Source organism: Triticum urartu, chromosome 4 (assembly GCF_003073215.2).
Source record: "Triticum urartu cultivar G1812 chromosome 4, Tu2.1, whole genome shotgun sequence".
Taxonomy (NCBI): Eukaryota; Viridiplantae; Streptophyta; class Magnoliopsida; order Poales; family Poaceae; genus Triticum; species Triticum urartu.
In genome coordinates this window covers 24239080-24260816 of record NC_053025.1, presented here as the reverse complement: position 1 = coordinate 24260816, position 21737 = coordinate 24239080, and the positions used below count along the sequence as shown (strand labels likewise).

General features: G+C 46.6%; 1 pseudogene; it reads left to right on the top strand.

Annotated features, from left to right (window-relative positions):
- Nucleotides 1–1132: 1132 nt before the first annotated feature.
- Nucleotides 1133–5323, top strand: LOC125553447 (annotated as a pseudogene).
- Nucleotides 5324–21737: the final 16414 nt, after the last annotated feature.

The following is a 21737-nucleotide window of genomic DNA, read 5'->3' as shown; positions in this document are numbered from 1 at the left end:
CCAAAAATAAACAAGTTTTATGTTTGCAAAATAAGTTGGTAGGCTTGCCAACATATTGGCATACCAATTTTTGGCTACTGACCAAACATTTCCCAAAAGTGCACAAGAGAAACAAGCAAGACCATATCAACAACAAAATGACAAAGCAACTGGTGGATAGGGTAACAAGAATGTCAATTCTCACCTAAAGTTAAATGTAGAGGGAGGGAGGAAGGGATAATTATTAGGAAAATATTCAACTGGAATGAACTAACAGTGCTGGGTCCCAATTAAACTCTAACCTATCACAACAATTTATAATAAACCAGAACTTCCCAAAACATCGACCCTGAGCCCACTTTTTCCAGGAAAATATATGCAAATACAAAACCATGCATGTAGTAAACATATAAAAAATAAAATGCCACGGTTTATCTAGCACTAGGACTATTTATATCATGTGAAAAAAAGAGAAATGCATTTACCATTTTTTCCTATTTAGTATGGAACACAAATGATCTCGTATTGTCTGATGCTATTTTGATTATAATCCTACAATAATCCTCAGACCCATGAATTGTTTCACTTTATTTTATGCTTTTGGAGGGGAGTTCCTAGGGTGGTTTTGGGCATTTGAAGTTTTAGCGGAAGAAATTAAAATTCATAAAATTCCACAAAAAAAGAACCGGCAAGAATTCATGAGAATAAAACAAAATAATTTTGTAATGTATATCATAAAAATGAAATTATCACTTTCTTTTTCACAAAATAATCTATGGATTTTTGAAGGTTATCATCCGCAATCCATAGCATTTCCTTCTACCCTTCGCTTTGTTCGCATCCTTTTTTTTAATAGCCCTAACTAAAGAGGAAGAAAAACACCATCCATAACCGGTTCAAGTTAAACGTATTCGGAAAGTCTGAGTTTAAGTAGGGGAAGATACGGGGAGGTTTCATCTATGTTCCTTGACAACTTGTGATCTTCTTAAATACAGTATTCTTTCTAAGGGAGTCCTTAAATGCAGTAAAAAAATACTGCATTAAATACAGTAAATAAATAAATAAAAAGACTGGGGTGGCCTTAACGAGCAATGGGCCAGTTCAGTGAAGGCCCAGCTGAAACACCAGCTGCTACAACAAGTGGAGTGGACTCGTGTCGTCGCCCCAGTCCTCTTGTCTGGCTGTGACCTGGTCGGGGCGCCGCCTCCTCTCCGCCTACTCCGCCACCTCCGCTCCGCTCCACCCCGCCGCTCCGAGGGCCATCGACGAGGCGAGGAGGCGATCGGCGCCCGCATTCCGCGCCGGAGACCCCCGGCGGCGCCATCGGACCCGGAGCCCGCGCCCTCCTGTCCAGGCACCGCCGCCTCCTCCCCCTCCCCGTCCACGCTCGCGGCCGTCTCCAGCCACGCCGGCCGCCGTCGCATCATCGCACGTGAGCAGCCTCTCTCCCCGGCTTCCTCCCTTCTCTCTCTCTCGTGGCCGTCTGGTGGGCTAGGGTTTCGCTCCGGAACGGGGAGGCCGCGGATTTCGCGGGACGTGTGCCCGTCCGTACGTCCGTACGTCGGCCGCCCTAAAATTGAATGCTTTTTCTGGTTCGCAGGGACTCAGGGAGGGAGCTGTCTAGGACTTGGCCGGGTGATTTCGCTCTCCAGGCAGTTCAGGAACAATGGCGGTGGTAAAGCCCTCCTCTCCTCCCCTCGATTCTGTAGATGTTCTGCATGAAACGATTCTTTGTCGTCACAGCCGAGAAGAGACAGAGTACACTGGAAATGTAGTTGGTTTCCTTTTCATCATGTAGTTAGATGTGCTGCCATCTTGCTGTAGGCAATGCAATTTCCCCTGCAATCTGGAGACTTTGGTTTCTGTAATGTCTTTTAGGAGTTGCAAAATGTGATCTTGGACAAGGGAAGCAAATTCATTCTTAAATGCGGCTACATGCCGAGGTTTCCATGTCTAGTGATGGTTAGCACCTTAGCAGTCTTTACTTTGAAACCGCTCTTGACGGTGGATGCTATGGTTGCGATTGCATGCGATAAACTGTGCACGCGATTTTGACATCTGTGGGACGTCGTAAATGGTCTGTTGGATCGAAAAAGGTCGCAGTTTGTCTTTCGATTTAAACACGTTCTAGAACTTATACTAACGAATGTGTCTGTGCTAATTTCTTGTTTAAGGCTTCACTTGCGATGTCGCATGCCCTCGCGTTATTTCTCTTCTCCATTGCTGGTGGTTTGCTTTCGCTGTTGTTCTGTGCGTTTGAGTTGTGGTGTCACTCATGTTACAGATAGTGGACTTGGTTAGCGATAATGATGAATTCGAATTGGATGAGGACAATGATGGTCACGTTGGGGTCTCGTCTTATCCAGCCCCGAGAAACACTGATGCTCCTGGCCCGTCCACGCTGGTGAGGCAGGTAAGTGATAGAAGTGGGTGTCTTTAATTAAGCACAAGTGCACAAGAGCTAGTCATTGCTCGCATAAGGTTATTGTTTTGGTATGATTTTGATCATAGTCTGATGTTTGTTTCTGATCTAAAGGACGCTGATGGGATGGCCAATGGGGCAGCTCCTTCTGCCTCGTTAGTTGGGATGTATGTAGAAATGGGTTTCCCGAAAGAGATGGTACTGAAGGCCGCCAAAGAGATTGGTAATACAAGTAGTAGTAGTCAGTTCCATTTGATCATTTCATTCGTGTTGTTGATGTTTTGCACCTTCAGTTTTTAACCTTTTGTTTTGCTTTCAGGGGAGAGGGACGAAAGTGCATTGCTGTCACTACTTCTTGCATATACGGTATTTGTTGATGTGCTCCCATATCTGAGTTGACCTCTTGCTTCATGGCGGGAAGGACGGTATGTTAAGATTGGTTGTGTGAAATGCAGGAAAATGACGACTCAGTGGGTAGCTGCTCTACTTCTCGCCGCATCCCCCAGCGCGTTGAAGATGAAGAAGAAGAAGAAGAAGAAGAAGATGATGCTTTTGATTTTGAAGACTGGGATGATGCTGTTGATGCTGGCCAAAGGGAACCTTACTCTGATGGTTCTGGTGACGAGGTAGATACTTACTTATCTTCAGCTTGGTAACCGGAAATTCTTTGATTATGTGGATTGTGATATATAATTATATATACATGTGAAACATTGTTGATCTGTTTATTAGCTGGTATGATCTAACGTATGAGACCATGAGTTGTTTCCATCGAGTAATTTTACCTGTTGAAATGTGTCTAGAGGGATGGAAAATTACTAGCTACATAAGCATTACCCACTTTCATGATTTATGTGTTATCTAGATATGTTTTCACTTATTTATGACGCTGCAAACACATTTATGGCTGGTCTAGGTAGCTGTGTCAAGTAAGCAGATGAAGTACTGGACTGAGTTCATGCACACAAGAATAACTCTTGTATTATACATCTGAAACGGCATTGCAGGACATCAAATCGAGCTCTTAAATATTAATTTTTTGAACCCCCCCTCCTTTCTTCAGGTCTTGTGCATCATGTTGTACAATTACATTCACTACTAGTATGTAGTTACTAGTTACTTAGTTGGCATCAAAATGGGCGGTGAGATGTAGAAAGTGCTTTCTAATCTCTGTTTTGCTGTGCTTTTGTGCAGGGTTTCCTAGAAGAAATGTCACAGTGGGACAAGCAGATCAAGTCCTTAGTGGACATGGGATTTCCTGAAGATGAAGCAAACATGGCTCTTAGAAGATGTGGTATGGCTCTCTTCTTGTAGTTGTTGGCTTGGTGATTAGGCTTTGTTGATCATACTTTAATGGGATCGTACCTTATGCTTTATATTTGGTTCAAACTTGGCCAGGTCTGGATACCCCTATGCATGTATTGGTTGACTCCATCTATGCATCACAGGCTGACCATGAGGTACATTGCAGTTTCCTATACATGTGAATAATAATGGCTTCATTCTTAATTTCGATGGATTGACACTGGAATTTGTTTGCAGGTTATGGATGAGAATCGCTTCAGTTCCTGCGTGGGGAGAAAGAAAGCAAGATCCACAGAAGATAGCAAGAAGAGGAAAAGATACGGAGGTGGAGCACATGGAAGTCAATCCCCATGGGATGGTGGTCATGAAGAGTCAATTTCTCTGCCAAAGCCAATGGTGGGATTTGGCCTACCTGGTGACCGACCACGGTCAGTGGGCAGATGGCTTCCTGCACATAGTATGAGAGCACCTTTCTTCTACTATGAGAATGTGGCACTTGCTACTAAAGGTGCCTGGGCAGAAATTTCAAGATGCTTATATGGTATTGAGTCAGAGTTCGTAGACTCGAAATACTTCTGCGCAGCGTTAAGGAAACGGGGTTACATCCATAACCTCCCAACTGAGGGAAGGTCAGTTTTGCGTCCCATCCCTCCGAAGACCATTTTCGAGGCCTTCCCCCAGTACGAGACGTGGTGGCCCTCGTGGGACCAAAGAAGGCAGCTCAATTGCCTACAAACATGTACGGCAAGCGCAACGCTGACTGAACGGATCCACCGTGCTCTTGCAAACTCGAGCGATCCACCAACTCAAGCTGTTCAGAAATATGTGCTGGAAGAATGCAGGAAGTGGAATTTGGTATGGATTGGCAGAAACAAAGTTGCTGCATTTCTCTGGAAATGGAGTTTCTGCTTGGTTATGCAAGGGACCATACCAGGGGAACTAGCAAGAAAAAGAGAGAGAAATGCCTTGGAAATTCATTCCAAGTCGATACTGTTGCTTTTCATCTGTCAGTGCTGAAGGATAGGTTTCCATGTGGTATGAACGTGCTGTCCCTGTTCAGTGGTATCGGAGGAGCAGAGGTTGCCCTTCACAAGCTTGGCATACGGATGAAGACCGTGGTTTCTGTGGAAATCTGCGACGCGAGTAGGAGCATCTTGAGAACTTGGTGGGATCAGACCCAGGAAGGCACACTGATAGAGTTCCGTGATGTGCAGTCTCTCACACATGAAAAAATTGCATCACTTATCAGACAACTTGGTGGCTTTGACTTGGTGATCGGGGGAAGCCCATGTAACAACCTTGCTGGCAGCAACCGGCACCACCGTGTTGGCTTGGAGGGTGACCAGTCCGTGTTGTTTCGTGACTATGTCAGAATCTTGAACTCTGTAAAGTCGATTATGGCAAATGTAGGATGATGATTGCATTCCGTGTTCTTCTAGTCCTTATCCTTAGAAACCCTACTTCATTTAGGTTTGGAACATCAAGTAACTGTGGTGAAAGTTTATTTTGTAGACAGACCAGATAAATTTGGAGCTCTGTGTTTGATGCTTATAACTATTTTCTTACCTGCCGGCCTTCATTTGGGAGAAGTTCATTTTTTGCTGACAGAGAAGAAACTTGTTTTGATGTTTGTGAATACTGAATTTATTGCTTTCTGATTCGTTGTATTTTCATTCTACACTTTGTGGGTGGTTATGGTAGGGTTGGCAATGTTGCTCTGCTCCTTTGCAGAACCTGGGAGAGCAGGGGGAAGGGCTGGCAATCTGCTGCAAAGTCAAAGTGCGCATGGAAAGGTACATCTCAGAGCTTTAGGGCAAGGACTCATATGCAGCAGATAGAGGCTAGCTACTGCATTACCTGGAAACAAATTATGTGCTGGGAAATTGGAGAGTGTAGCTCTGTATTTTAGTGTTTCTTCCCTTGGTTAAAGTCCATTTCTTGCATTTGTTCTCCTTCCCATGGCTTTGATTTGTTTAATCAGCTGAGATGCGTTAGAAATGTTGTGTTGATAATCTTAATACATTCAGTTTCCACCAAACAAGCTTTCGTGGAAGACATGTCACTCCCTCCGTCCCATAATATGAGAGTGTTTTTGACAGTAGTGTAGTGTAAAAAACGCTCTTATATTATGGGACGGAGGGAGTAATAGATATTTTTATGTGCACGTTCATGCTTAGGTGCAGATTTTGGTGCTATTTCCTTATCATTTATGTATTATAAGGTAAATCGATGTCTGCTTACTAGTCTGTTGTTGTAGATGGCTCAGTAACCTATCATCGCTTATACTTCGATGCTGGAATTCAGTCAAGCAAATCTCAAAATCACCGTGGTTATATGCATACACCTGTCAATCAAATGTAATAGAAGGACAAATGAATACCACTGTATTTCGACAAAGTTAAGCTTTATGACTGGCCAGTTTTCGACAAATGAATGTAACCCAAGTAATGGCCAATTGCAGATAAATGTTTCCGACCGCGTGTTTTCTGCAAGTCATATGCTCTGTTCTGCGAGTCATCAGCTGCATGGTAAAAGATTAAACAGGCTTCCTTGAAAGTGCTGGTCTTTTCTACTTTGCCACTTTGCATGGCAGTTGATGATCTTTAAATTCTGTTGGCAGCACGGAACGGATAATGGATGCTTTTAGTTTATTCGCAGAATCCGGTGGTGATGGGAGTTGCGCTGTGCCAGATCGTGCGAAGGAGGTCTGAATGCGAGCTGTTGTTTTTCCCCCTTCTGAAGCAGCTTTGCATGTGAAGAAAATTTGGGTAAGTTGGTAGTGCATCTTGAGCATTTTCCTTGAGAATTAACCTTGGAGATATCCTTGTGCACCAGTAAATTCTTGTTCGTTGCTGAACCAACTCCAATATATGCAATGTGAATAAGCAGGGGAATGCACGGTTCATGCTGCAAATCGGCGGCATTCAGCCCCGAGGAATGGCCCTTTTTTTCTAGTGTAGCAGGAGAAATGGGGATCGGAGGAAGGAGAAGGACCGGTGGCCTGTGAGCACTGGAATCCTCCATCCCACCGGGTAAGTCGCAAGTTGCTTTGGGGCGCCATCGCCACGAGCAGCTAGCCTTGACCGATTCGATTGCCTGTTTGTGCTGTCGCCATTGTCGTCTGAATTACTGACCAGATTCAGACAACGAACCTGTGGAGTAATGCATTCATACAAGACATGCTAGTTGCTATGACTGTGTTATGGTATATTCTTCTTCTTCAGTTATGTGAATTGTGTGTGTGCACTGATCAAGGGTTTTTTGAAGTGAGGCAGAAGCTGCACACCTGATGAAGCTAGTTGTTTTTTTTTTCCTTTCTTTCTTTCAGTCCAACTGATTGACACGCTTACAAGTGTTACCTATGACAGTGTTAGGTTATGTTCTTCTTCTTCTTCAGTTACGTGACGTTTCCGAATTGGTACGCCAAGCATGCATGTTCTCGGCGCCAATGTTTAGGAAGCCAAACGCGCATTTTTGGGATTTGTAAACAGTTGCAAATCAGAGTGCGAAAGGATGAAAGTGCAGACTAAATCAAAGTTAAGGCGGCGTTCATATTCAGGTTGCCCATGTCGATCTAGAGATTCGTTCATATTCAGGCTGCAGTTCATGTCGACTCCGACCTTGGACCTTGCTAGAGATTCTCGACACTTTGCCTAGACGAAGCTATCTCCTCGAGAAAGCCAAGGGCGACGGGTGGAGACGAGTAAGAAAGGATCACAGGTCGCTCAGAAGGCATCATGGAGGGTGCCGAAAGGCCGGAGAACACGACGAGGATGTGTACACCACCATTACCATAGCCGCATATGCATATCCCACCGGGCAAGCGAGCCAACGAAAGCAGTGTGCCCCCACGCCGTGGATCACCGGCACCTTGATGGCCTCCGAATCTGGCTGCCTGGGACACACCCCATACCCTGCCATCTCACTGGGACTCACTGACTGAACCCCCTTTACACTGATGCAGCCAGCAACATGATCCATGTTGAGGCACTCACCAAGCCCCGCCGTTCCGCTCGATTTACCTCGCGATTCATGAAATTGTTGAATCCCGCACAGTAAAAAGTAAATCCCTCAAAAAGCTTTAAATTTCAACGATGAGACTTACCCTTTTCGCATTAAAAATGCCCGGTTTCAACAAGTTTCAGAGATATAATTTTAAGCAATTTTTTCGATCGATCAAAGACATAAAACAATTGATGTTTACTGGTAGCTCGTACTAAGGTTCAAACATTGAAACTTCACATTTTTTTAAAAGTCGTCAAAATATATTAAAAATGAATCCTATTTGAAAGCGTTGGTCACGAGCAACACAAATATGAAAACATAACTTTATTTTAACTTTTGTTTAAAATATAGAACTTTGAAAATTGAAAGCCAAAATAAAAAGCTGGCATCAGGATCTGGGTGCCCCACACTTGCGTGTCATAAATCCTTGTCCGGACCAATCGGTGTCTCAAACATTTTCTTTTTTGAGAGTACTCTTCAAACATTTTCTAAAGGAATCTCCAACGCCGACCCTCAAACCGTCCGCATCTGTCCGGACCGCGCTGTCCGGATCATGGAAGTCATCCAACACTGGCATGGATTGGTCCGCCGAGTGGTCCAGACGTGTTTTCTCCCGCAAACTGGAACCAAACGTTGGGGGTTTTGTGGGAGTCCGGACAGGCGAAATGTCGCTCTCTAACCCCCTTGGCCCACCCAAAAGGAAGGCAGAGCCCGCACTTCTGTAGCAATCCGCACTGTTTTCGCGCTAAAATCCCCCGCTCTCTTCTTCCATCCCTGCCGCTCTCTGTCCAATTCCTGCTTTTTTCTCCCACCTTTCCTTCCTTCCGCTGCCGACGCATGGAACCGTCGGAGAACCTGTTGGAGATGAAGGCGGCGGAGGTGCCGGAGGATCCAAGCATCACACTTGCCCGGAAGATTAGCTCGACTATGCAATAAACTTGTCACATTAGAGGGAAGGCTGCAAAGGAGGAGAAGCTCAAGAAGCGGTTGGCAGCCGGTGGGCCTAGTGGTGGCGTTGGGCACGATGGTCGTGCCGGACGTCGCCAGACGGGGGTGCCCATAGTACAGACGGCGTCATGGCCGGAGCATCACAAGCCTCCGTAGTACGCCGCCAAGCAGCTCGGAACCCCCGCCCGTAAGGTGCAATACATCGTCGACGCAAATGCGGCGCCACTCTTCTCCGAGTATTCTGCGTCTCAGCTCGCTCGGGCGCGGATGACGGGTGGGCAGGAGATGGGTGCCCACACAATGCCAAGAGCGAGGGAGCCAGCGTACGACGATCTAGATAGGGAGAGGTGATACATCTCCAATGTATCTATAATTATTGTTTCATGCTATTATATTATCAATCTTAGATGTTTTATATGCAATTTTATATTATTTTTTGGGACTAACATATTAACCTAGTGCCAAGTGATATTTGTTATTTTTTTGCTTGTTTTTGACTTTTTAGAAAATCAATACCAAACAAAGTCCAAAGATGATGAAGTTCTACAGTGATTTTTTTCTGGACCAGAAGAGACCCTAGAAGTTTCGGGAGGAGAGTCACTGATACGTCTCCAATGTATCTATAATTTTTGATTGTTCCATGCTATTATATTATCTGTTTTGGATGTTAATGGGCTTATTTATACACTTTTATATTATTTTGGGGACTACCCTACTAACCCAAGGCCCAGTGCAAATTGCTGTTTTTTTGCCTATGTTTCACAAAAAAGGAATATCAAACGGAATCCAAACGGAATGAAACCTTCGGGAGAATTATTTTTGGAACAAATGTGATTCAGGGGACTTGGAGTGGACATCAAGAAATCAACAAGGAGGCCACGAGGCAGGGAGGTGCGCCTGCCCCCTGGGCACGCCCCCACCCTCATGGGCCCCTCGTAGCTCCACCGATCTACTTCTTCCTCCTATATATGTCCATATACCCCGAAAATATCCAGGAGCACCACGAAACCCTATTTCCACCGCCGCAACCTTCTGTACCCAAGAGATCCCATCTTGGGGCCTTTTCCGGAGCTCCACCGGAGGGGGAATCGATCACGAAGGGCTTCTACATCAACACCATAGCCTCTTCGATGATGTGTGAGTAGTTTACCACAGACCTTCGGGTCCATAGTTATTAGCTAGATGGCCTTTTCTCTCTCTCTCTTTGGATCTCAATACAAAATTCTCCTCGATCTTCTTGGAGATCTATTCGATGTAACTCTTTTTGCGGTGTGTTTGTCGAGATCCGTGAATTATGGGTTTATGATCAAGTTTATCTACGAACAATATTTGATTCTTCTCTGAAATCTTTTATGTATGATTGGTTATCTATGCAAGTCTCTTCGAATTATCAGTTTGGTTTGGTCTACTAGATTGATCTTTCTTGCAATGGGAGAAGTGCTTAGCTTTGGGTTCAATCTTGCGGTGTCCTTTCCCAGTGATAGTAGGGGCAGCAAGGCACGTATTGTATTGTTGCCATCGAGGATAAAAAGATGGGGTTTATATCATATTGCTTGAGTTTATCCCTCTACATCATGTCATCCTGCCTAATGCATTACTCTGTTCTTATGAACTTAATACTCTAGATGCATGCTGGATAGCGGTCGATGTGTGGAGTAATAGTAGTAGATGCAGAATCGTTTCGGTCTACTTGTCGCGGACGTGATGCCTATATACATGATCATGCCTAGATATTCTCATAATTATGCACTCTTCTATCAATTGCTCGACAGTAATTCGTTCACCCACCGTAATACTTATGCTATCTTGAGAGAAGCCACTAGTGAAACCTATGGCCCCGGGTCTATCTTTTATCATATAAAGTTTCCTATCTATTTTACTTTGCAATCTTTACTTTCAATCTATATCATAAAAATACCAAAAATATTTATTTATCTTATTATCTCTATCAGATCTCACTCTCGTAAGTGACCGTGAAGGGATTGATAACCCGTTTATTGCGTTGGTTGCGTGGTTCTTATTTGTTTGTGCAGGTACGAGGGACTTGCGTGTAGTCTCCTACTGGATTGATACCTTGGTTCTCAAAAACTGATGGAAATACTTACGCTACTTTGCTGCATCACCCTTTCCTCTTCAAGGGAAAACCAACGTAGTGCTCAAGAGGTAGTAGTCACAAGCTCACACGGCGCCCCTCAGGGGGGGGGGTGCCACCTTAGCTTGTGGGTCCCATGCAGCTCCGTTTGACCTAATTCCACCTCTATAAATTTCCACAAATCCCCAAACCAACAGAGAGCCACCTGAAACATTTTTTCTGTCGCTGCAAGCTTCTATTCTTCCGCGATCCCATCTGGAGGCCTTTTTCGATACACTGCCGGAGAGGGAATCGGTCACAGAGGGCTTCTACATTAACCTTGCTTCACCACCAATGATGTGTGAGTAGTCTACCACATACCTACAGGTCCATAGTGATTAGATAGATGTCTTCTTCTCTCTCCGATCTTCAATACATTGTTCTCCTCAGAGTTCTATTCAATGTAATCTTTTTTTGCGGTGTGTTTGTTGGGATCCGATGAATTGTGTGTTTATGATCATGTTATTCATTGAAAGTAATTGAGTTTTTGCTAAAGTTTTTTATGCATGATTATTATAGCTTTGTATTTCTCTCTGATCTATCCATTTGGTTCGACCAACAAAATTGATTTATCTTCAGTGGGAGAGGTGCCTTCTAGTGGGTTCAATCTTGCGGTGTCCTCACCGGTGACAGAAGGGGTAGCGAGGCACATATTGTATTGTTGCTACTAAGGGTAAAACAACGAGGTTTAATCATATTGCTTGGTTTTATTCTATCTCAACATGGCACCCACCGGGTTCGGGTGCGGGTAATGGTCTCGCCCAAACCCTTACCCATCATATTATTTTTTGCCCAAACCCGTACCCGTACCCGCACCTTGGGTTTGAAATTGTTCCCATACCCTTACCCGACCGGGTGCGGGTAATACTCTCGGGTAAAAATACCCATCTCGGCCACCTTACCAATTCACACTTCACGATGTATTTTTTAGCATTTCCACATATATGCACAACATTTCAACATGTATACTTCAAAATTTAGCCCAACCATAGTCCCCATGCGCCATGTCTATGTCTTGTCGGCACTGCCTTGCCTTGGGCTACTCTGAAATTGTGCAACTGGCATTGGCCATGGCCTCCCCCTGGGAATGGCTAAGCTAAACGATGATGGTAAAGCAGTAAAAGTGAAGGAAGGAATGAAGCTAGTCGTCCCATTGCCAGAGATCACATAGGGGGGCAGGTGAGTCGCTAAGGGCCGTCGGATGCAAGGGGTAACTGAGCGTGGACTAGGAGCACAGGTAAGAACTGACTGTTTGTTCGTTGCTCAGTTAAACAGGGAGCAACGCGGAGATGATGTAAAAAAAGAGAGGAGCAACGCAGAGATGCGGCTTGAGCTCAGCTGGACACTTGACATCAGTCTAGCGAGTTGCATGTTTTGACCTCACTGGACGACGTTTCTTTGAAGGGCCATTGGCCGATCTTTACTAGATAGGGAAGAAGAGTACAATAGAGACAGTCTAGGAAGATTAGACTGAACTCATCAGGAGCAGCTGTACAACCCAGCGAAGGGCAGTCCTCCTATTACATCAGGCACCACAACTGCAACTAAGTGGGCAGATCCATGATGCATCCCGCGGCTCTCCACATGGCATGTCCTCCTTGATCAGGTCCAATATTCTGATCGGCGAGCTGGCAACCTGATCAAAAATCTTGGCATTTCTCTCCTTCCATACCCTCCAGTGCAGCAAGATAACCACCGTGTCGAAATTCCTTCGCACGTGCTTGGGTATAGCAGCCCTAGCCTGCAACCACCAGTCCTTTGTGGAAGGAAAGTTGCTATCAGGAATCAGAAACTCAGCACCGGTCCAGGATTTGAAGTGCATCAATAGTTGCCGTGTGAAGCGGTAGTGGACGAATAGGCGAGTGCAATCTTCTGGTTCCGATAGGCACACGAGGCAAGATCCATTGGATGGCCAGTTTCTTTTCTCCAAGTTGTCCACCGCGAGGCATCTTCGGTGCACCCCAAGCCACATGAAGAATTTGCAATGGGGTGGGGCTTTGGACTTCCAAATCGGCTTGTAACAAGCGAAGCGAACAATCCCAAGGAAGAACATGCGGTAGGTGCTCCTAAAAGAGAACTGTTGATCAGCCGTCAGAATCCACCACGACGTGTCCCTGACTCCCGCGTCCAGCATAGTGGCGTGTGCCAAATCCCAGACCTTGAGGTACTGAGCGATGGCAGGGAGAGAGAAAGAGCCCGCCCGCGATATCTCTTACCCCGATAATACTAGACCTACGAAAGGCCCATGATTTTCAGTGGGGTGGGGCCCTTCATCCCCCCACTTCCAATCTGAAACATCCAGATTAGCACCTATGTAACCTTTCGTACGTCTAGCATTACTCCTCTTACCTAGGAATGGTTGACAAGTGCGTCTTTCATGGATCGCCCCTGTCCTTGACGAAGGAGAACTGCCGCGGCGCCAACTCGGTAATGGAACAACCATCGTCCAGCTGTTAGGATGATCTCCACTGTATGGGCCCAATGGCGGGCCTTTGATCTGCGCCCTGATCAGGGGTGCTCAAGAACCCATGGTTGACGGGCCCCTGTCGCACTGCACTATATAAACAAGGTAGGGTCTAGTGGCACGCCTCACGAGGTTCGTCGCGTTGCCACGCCCCCCACCAACACCCCTACCGATCTAGGGTTCGCAACTGCGACGGGAAGCGCGACCACCACTTTGCCTACACACACAGTGCCTTCACCGCCGCCACAGCTCCACCATGGCCTCCGGCTCGAGCTCCTCAAGTCAAGCGGAAGGTGAACTACCGATATAATCTAGCCCTAAATGATCTAAGAGAGCCTATCAATGGTGTCAGAGCCGCTAGGGTTCTAGATTCTTTTGGTAGCAAAAGTAAACGGGAGATTAACCCCACAAAATAAATCCCCTCCCCTGGATCCTGAATCTCACAGAAAGAGAACATCATCGGCAGAGGGCCTTGGGCTCGCTGGAAAAGTTGTGCCGTCGCAAGGCCGCGTCGTTCCTCTCGATCCGGACGCGCATCGGCAAGCCGAGGCGTTGGAAGAAGAACCAAAAAAAGGGGGGCACCACGGCCAAACCGTCAACGGCGACGCGCTCACCGCGATGCGAATGCGTGGCCGACGAAGGGGGTGGCAACAACGCACGCCGGCAACGGAGACAGTCGGGGCGCTCACGCTCGCTGGGCGCAGGGGGTAAGAGGAGGTGCAGCTGCGCCTCTCTGCTCTCTCTCGCGAACAGACATGAGAAAGGAGGGAGAAAGGGAAGGGGAAACGAGAGGGGCTTGCGCGCCGCGGTGGTGTGGCACCGTCGCCGGTTTCTGGCGGCGCGACATGACCGCTGCTCAGATCCGCCGCTGCGAGCAGAAAGGAACAGCGAGCGGCGCGTGGGGGGGGGGGTGGACTAGGTTTTGTCCCGAGCGGTGCGGTGGGTCGTTTTGTTCGAGCGCAACGTGCGCGTAACCGTCCGATCAAAACCAACGCCCCTGATGAAAACCCTAACCGACACAGTGGGCCTCTGGGCCGAAAGTGGTAGAGGCCAGCAGCCGTAGCAAGCAGGCCGTGGGCCGCATCCGCGTCAGCCTCAACAGGCTACGGACCACGCAGCGGCGGGCAGTAGGCAGGCCGTGGGCTGGGCTGCGAAAAAGAGGTTTCTCTGTTGTTATTTTTTTACAAAGCAAAGTTTTGATGAATTTTTCCCAGTTTTTTGGGTAAATTTCATATAGTTTTTGAGTTCTATTCAAATTGATCCAACGAAATATTTGTCTAGAAAACAGAAAAGAAAAAGTTTTTTTTTGAAAATGATAAAGTTCATGAATTTTTTATTCATGTTTTTCCGCTGTAAATAAATAAAAGTGCTCTTTTAGAAGTAAATAAAACAAATGTAAAATTAAATTTTTAGGAGCATGTTAAAGCGATTATTGAAACAATTATGATCCTGTTATTTGATGACCAACGTTGTTAATAACATGATCATGATATGTTATTGTTATAAAATGTGCATTTATTGATACTTTTGCCCAACGGTGATACAGACTTAATTGCATAAACAGTTGTATGTTTTAATTTTGACCAACGTTGGGTTAATGCATGCAATTGTTGTTGTGACCTCACCTCATTGTGGTTTCAGGAGGGTACTTGATGTAGGGTAGAACCCTAATCGCCCGATCTTTCACGAAAGGAGCGGATCCTGCGAAGAATACGAGGGGAAAACAAGGGTAAACACAAGGGAAAACACGGGAGAATCACTAAACCAACACGAAATAGTCACACATGTGCTAGATCCTCGAGTACACAAGAAGAGATACACGATCCACAATCAACTAAGGACGATACTGTAACAGCCTGGATTTTTGCTCTTTTCTTTTTTTCCTTTGATTTCCTTTGATTTCCTGTTTTGTTTTGCTTTTCCGTGGCTATGTGGTTTGCTACCTCTTGAGCAATGCGTTGGATTTCCTTGAAGAGGAAAGGATGATGCAGCAAAGTAGCGTAAGTATTTCCCTCAGTTCTTGAGAACCAAGGTATCAATCCAGTAGGAGGCTACGTGCGAGTCCCTCGTACCTGCACAAAGCAAATAACTCCTCGCAACCAACACGATAAGGGGTTGTCAATCCCTTCACGGTCACTTACGAGAGTGAGATCTGATAGATATGATAAGATAATATTTTTGGTATTTTTATGATAAAGATGCAAAGTAAAATAAAAGCAAAGTAAAAAGCAAAGGAAATAACTAAGTATTGGAAGATTAATATGATGAAGATAGACCCGGGGGCCATAGGTTTCACTAGTGGCTTCTCTCAAGAGCATAAGTATTTTACGGTGGGTGAACGAATTACTGTTGAGCAATTGACAGAACTGAGCATAGTTATGAGAATATCTAGGTATGATCATGTATATAGGCATCACGTCCGAGACAAGTAGACCGACTCCTGCCTGCATCTACTACTATTACTCCACTCATCGACCGCTATCCAACATGCATCTAGAGTATTAAGTTCATGAAAATAGAGTAACGCCTTAAGCAAGATGACATGATTGTGACGCCCGGATAATTAAGCTACAGTAAACCTCTGCTAATGGTGCCACGTCACCTCGGTTACTGTTGATAAACTCGAGTTGGTTCAAGCCGATTCAAATTCAAATTCAAAATCAGGCAAACAATAAAGGTTTTCAAACGTTAGAATTTAAAATGTCCAAAATGTGTCAAATAAATCATGGATAATACTAGTGGAGAAACCACACTTTTATAAAATGTTTAAGGGTTCTAAAGTAATTAAAACAGCAGCTATGACAATTGATTAAATGCCTTTAAAAAAATTATTACAATAATGCAAACTATTTTATTTAGGTGTCAAACTTTTTTGGGGTAGTAGAATAAGTTATAACATTAATTTAGGAGTTGTATTTATATTTTTATAAAACAAAAACTAAAAGAAAAGAAAATACAAAAACAGAAAACAAACAGAACAAAAAAAATATAAAAGAACCCCCCCCACTGGGCCAACTGGCCCAGCTGTTAGCCAGGCCGGCCCAGCTGCTGGCCAGCCCAACTGGCCCCAACCGGCCCACCCCGCGCCTGGCCTATATGGCCCCTCACCCCGAAACCCTAACCCCCACCCCGTCACCCACTCCCCCACTCGCCCCCTCCCCCCAGTCGCTCTCCCCCCTCCTCCCCGATCCAGATCGGATCGAGGGGAACGCCCCCGCACGACGACCGCGGCGCCCGGCGCCCCGCTACCTACCCCGCCGCCCCGGCGACGCCAGGCGCTCGCTGGACCTCGCCGGCGCCGCCCCATCGTCTCTTCCCCGCCCCCCCCTCGAGTCACGACGCCGCCTTGCCGGAACACGCCCTCGCCGGACCGCTCCGCCGTCGTCCTCGACCTCCTCCTCGTCCCCCGTTGCCACTGGCCCTACGACCTCGCCGTGAGCATCGCTCCTTCTCCTCTTCCCCGCTTCGCCACACACGCATCGGCCGGCCGCGCCGCTGGCCTCCCACAGCCACTGCCGCTCGCCCGCTAGTGCCTCACTGCGCGCGTGTCGCGCCATCCGCGCCTCGCGCGTGGCCGCCTCTACTCCCCGTCGATGCGCCGCCCGTGCCGTTCACAGCTTCAGCCCCGCCGCTCCTGCCTTTGTCCGCTCCGGCTGCCGCAGCCTGCGCCCGCGCCATCGCCCCGCCTTGCCTCGCGCCACAGCCGCTCGTCGCCCGCTCGCCTGTGGCCTGCTTCCCCGCCGCCGGGCCCGCCTCCGTTGACGCTTGCAGGCCCGCACGCCGCTGCCAGGCCCCGCCAGCCGCGACCCCTGCCCTGGTCGGCGACCTCCTCCGTCCCGGCCGGCGTCCAGGGCCAGCCGGGCTGCGCCCATCCCTGGCCGGCGCCGTGCCCCGCCGTGGCCGCCAGCGCCCACACCCGCGTACCCCTGGGCGTGCGCCCGAACGGGGCGCGCCCATAACCCGTCGCCCGCACCCGCTAGGGCAGCGCCCGTTGAGGCCATGGCCCTATGACAGTGGGCCCCCATGCCCCAGAACGTTTTAATTAAAAAAAAAGAAGAAAAGAATTAAATAATAATAATAATAATAATAAAATTAATTAATTAATTAATTAATTAAGGAATTAATTAAGCTAATTAATTATAATTAGATTAACCTAATCACTAATTAACCTAATTAACTGTTAGTTAATTAAAACAGGGTATGACGAACGGGACCCACCTGTCAGGTTGACCAAGTCAACTTCTGACGTCATGCTGACGTCATGATGACGTCAGCAGACACTATTCTGGATAATGTTGATTAAATTAATTAAATAAATCCTAAAAATGATTTAAATCTTTTAAAATTAATATAAAATAAACCGTAGCTCGGATGGAAAAACTTTGTACATGAAAGTTGCTCAGAACGACGAGACGAATTCGGATACGCAGCCCGTTCGCCCACCACGCGTCCCTAGCATAGTGAACCTGCAACATTTCACCTTCGGTTCATCTGTCCGAAAATGCAAAACACCGGGGATACTTTCCCGGATGTTATCCCCCTTCACCGGTATCACCTAATACCGCGTTAGGGCACCTCTAACGTCGTTACTTGTCATGTCATGCATCACTATGCATATGCTTGCTTATATATTTATTGTTTCTCCCCCCTCTTCTCTCGATAGACACCGAGACCGACGCCGCTGCTACCCAGTACGACTACGGAGTTGACGATCCCTCTCTCTTGCCAGAGCAACCAGGCAAGCCCCCCCCCTTGATCACCAGATATCGCCTACTCTCCTCTATACTGCTTGCATTAGAGTAGTGTAGCATGTTACTGCTTTCCGTTCTTCCTATCCTGATGCATAGCCTGTCCTTGCTACTACTGTTGTTACCATTACCTGCTATCCTACTCCTTAGTATAGGATGCTAGTTTATCATCAGTGGCCCTACGTCCTTGTCCGTCTGCCATGCTATACTATCGGGTCGTGATCACTCGGGAGTTGATCACGGGTATATACTATATACTTTGTACATGATACATGTGGTGACTAAAGACGGGTCGGCTTGAGGAGCACCCGCGAGTGGATCTTTGAGGCGGAGCGACAGGGCAGGTTCCGACCACCTAGGAGAGAGGTGGGCCTGGCCCTGGTCGGCGTTCGCGGATACTTAACACGCTTAACGAGATCTGGGTATTTGATCTGAGTCTGGCCATTTGGTCTATACGCACTAACCATCTACGCGGGAGTAGTTATGGGTATCCCGGCGTCGTGGTATCAGCCGAAGCCTTCTTGACGTCAGCGACGGAGCGGCGCGCGCTGGATTGGACTGGAACGCCACTAGGCTAGGTCTGCTTCCGGCCGCCCACGCAACGTGCAGGTGTGCTAAGGGCGATGGGCCCAGACCCCTGGGCGCTTAGGTTTAGACCGGCGTGCTGACCTCTCTGTTGGTCTAGGTGGGGCTGCGACGTGTTGATCTTCCGAGGCCGGGCATGACCCAGGAAAGTGTGTCCGGCCAAATGGGATCGAGCGTGTTGGGGTATGTGGTGCACCCCTGCAGGGAAGTTAATCTATTCGAATAGCCGTGATCTTCGGTAACAGGACGACTTGGAGTTGTACCTTGACCTTATGACAACTAGAACCGGATACTTAATAAAACACACCCTTCCAAGTGCCAGATACAACCGGTGGTCGCTCCCTCACAGGGCGACGAGGGGAGGATCATCGGTTAGGATTATGCTATACGATGCTGCTTGGAGGACTTCAGTCTACTCTCTTCTACATGTTGCAAGGCGGAGGCTGCCAGAAGCGTAGTCTTCGAAAGGACTAGCTATCCCCCTCTTATTCCGGCATTCTGCAGTTCAGTCCACATATGATACCCTTACTCCATTTGATACCCATACATATGTAGTGTAGCTCCTTGCTTGCGAGTACTTTGGATGAGTACTCACGGTTGCTTTCTCCTTCTTTTCCCTCTATCCCTTCTACCTGGTTGTCGCAACCAGATGTTGGAGCCCAGGAGCCAGACGCCACCGTCGACGACGACCCCTACACCGGAGGTGCCTACTACTACGTGATGCCCGCTGACGACGACCAGGAGTAGTTAGGAGGATCCCAGGCAGGAGGCCTGCGCCTCTTTCGATCTGTATCCCAGTTTGTGCTAGCCTTCTTAAGGCAAACTTGTTTAACTTATGTCTGTACTCAGATATTGTTGCTTCCGCTGACTCGTCTATGATCGAGCTCTTGTATTCGAGCCCTCGAGGCCCCTGGCTTGTAATATGATGCTTGTATGACTTATTTTATTTGTAGAGTTGCGTTGTGATATCTTCCCGTGAGTCCTTGATCTTGATCGTACACATTTGCGTGCATGATTAGTGTACGGTTGAATCGGGGGCGTAACAAGTTGGTATCAGAGCCGACTGCCTGTAGGAATCCCCTTTCCAACTCCTTGGCCGAAGTTGAGTCTAGTCGATGAAAACTGTTTTTCTAACATGGCTGTGTGCCTTACGGGCCCACGTCGCCATCGGGTGGTACTAGGATCTTTTACTCCTCGACCTTTACTTTGGGACTCTGAACTCTCTTCTACTCGGGTTAAATGAATTTTGCTAAATCTAACATAGGATCTCGTTATCACTTTCACCCGGAGAGTCCCTTATTACTGATGATCGTCTGCTGCACGTTAAGACCCTGAAGATACTCTCCGCTATTAACCCGAGAACTTGTGTTCATCGCGTTTACAACTCCCCTTCCACCGTCAACCCTTATGGATAAATACCTGCAGTTGTTATTCTTACATTCATCCCCAGTTGGTCTTGTTATTACAAGATACCCCGTAATACTTGTCGTTGTTTCGATAATCCTTTGAGCTTACTGCCTTGCTGTTCCTTGTCACCTGAATACCCCTATGGATAATTCTCGCACTTATCGAGTATCCGCTCACCCCCCAGTTGTTCATGTGTTTCACAATGGTCTTCGAAATACTATTCGATCTTCCGAAAATCCTCAGCAACCCATTGCTCGTGAAATTCTTGCTTGCTTGCATTATGGTTAATCCCATAAGTATAGTAATCTTATTGGCAACCTTGTCAATATCATTTTGAGTCCATTGACTCAATATGTTGCGAAGCTCGCAATCCTCACTCAGATCATAGAAATCATCCTTCCAGCTCAGATGTCATTTAAAACGTGAGCTGGTCCTCGGCCAATCAGATTGCCATCGATTGTACCCCTAAGTCTATTCAACTTGTTCGTCCTTGATCAGAGCGTTTGCTCCTGATCCCTTGATTTGAAAATCATAATTCCTTTGTTATTTAAACGTTGAATTATTCAGATGTTCTGTAAAACGATGCATTTGCATTCTTTCTTCCTCTGATTTGGTATCGATACTCACATCAGCTCCATTGTGGATCACCATATCCACTGTTGGATTATTATCCGACCACGTCCTTCATATTCAATAAGCCTGTGAGCCTTTTCCTTGGATACATAAGGCCTTTAGTAAATTGTATCCTCTGTTTCCTCAACCATGCTTTGTTTCCGAGCTGGTGGTATTTACGATTGAAGCTTGTGGTATATGTTCCTAAGATGCCCCTATGGGTTGAACCTATACCTGCTCTAAAACTGTGTGAACCCAAAAGATTCCACGGGTCATACTTATATGGTATTGCACCAGGTAAAAACTTTCAACAAGTAATGTCATTTTTGAAATACGAGAGGTGAATGAAAAGTTATGCATTGAAGAAGTGGGAGTCGACCTTGAACCTTGCGTTCATGCCCATGGACACGATGTAGATCTTATCATTAAAGCTTCTCTTAATTAATTATTCCTTTGGTATAAGTTCATCTTGTATCTGGGATCTGGCCTTTTGCAATCGTGGTTCCGACCATGTTCTTCTTTAAATACAATTTCTCGTGCAAGTTTAAGCACTTGTCTTCTGCGGAGTAATACCCCAGACCAACCTCTACTTTCATTTGTCGTCGAGTATTACCCCCTAGTATCTCAAGATTATCACGGAACTGCATAACCTCTTATGAGTTCTTCATCAAGTGCTACATCCTCATTGATTCCAATTTTTCATGAGCTCTGAGTAATTTAACACTCAAAGACATCGATAACTGAATCGAGTCCGCACTGCGATTCAACAACTCTTAGTAACCTTCAATGCATACGAGTTTGTACTCGATCATGTCATTCCCAGCTGATTGACCACATCATCATCGTCAGGCTGACTGCTTGACCATTCTACCTATGTCCTTCATCCTCGAGACACAATCCCGACAGTGCTCTAAGCTTACATCGAACTTTCACCATCATATTGGTTGTCTTGAGAGACAACTCTGAATTCTGAGATGGCATCTTATCTATGGTTATAATAACCTTTTGCTTCACCATTCCCTTGGCTTGATGTCATCGCCAAGCGATTGCACCCTCATGGAGCCTCTCGGCAAAATTTGTTGTGATCATCATCATAATTTTAACTCTTTCCAGGATACCAATCGAATTCAT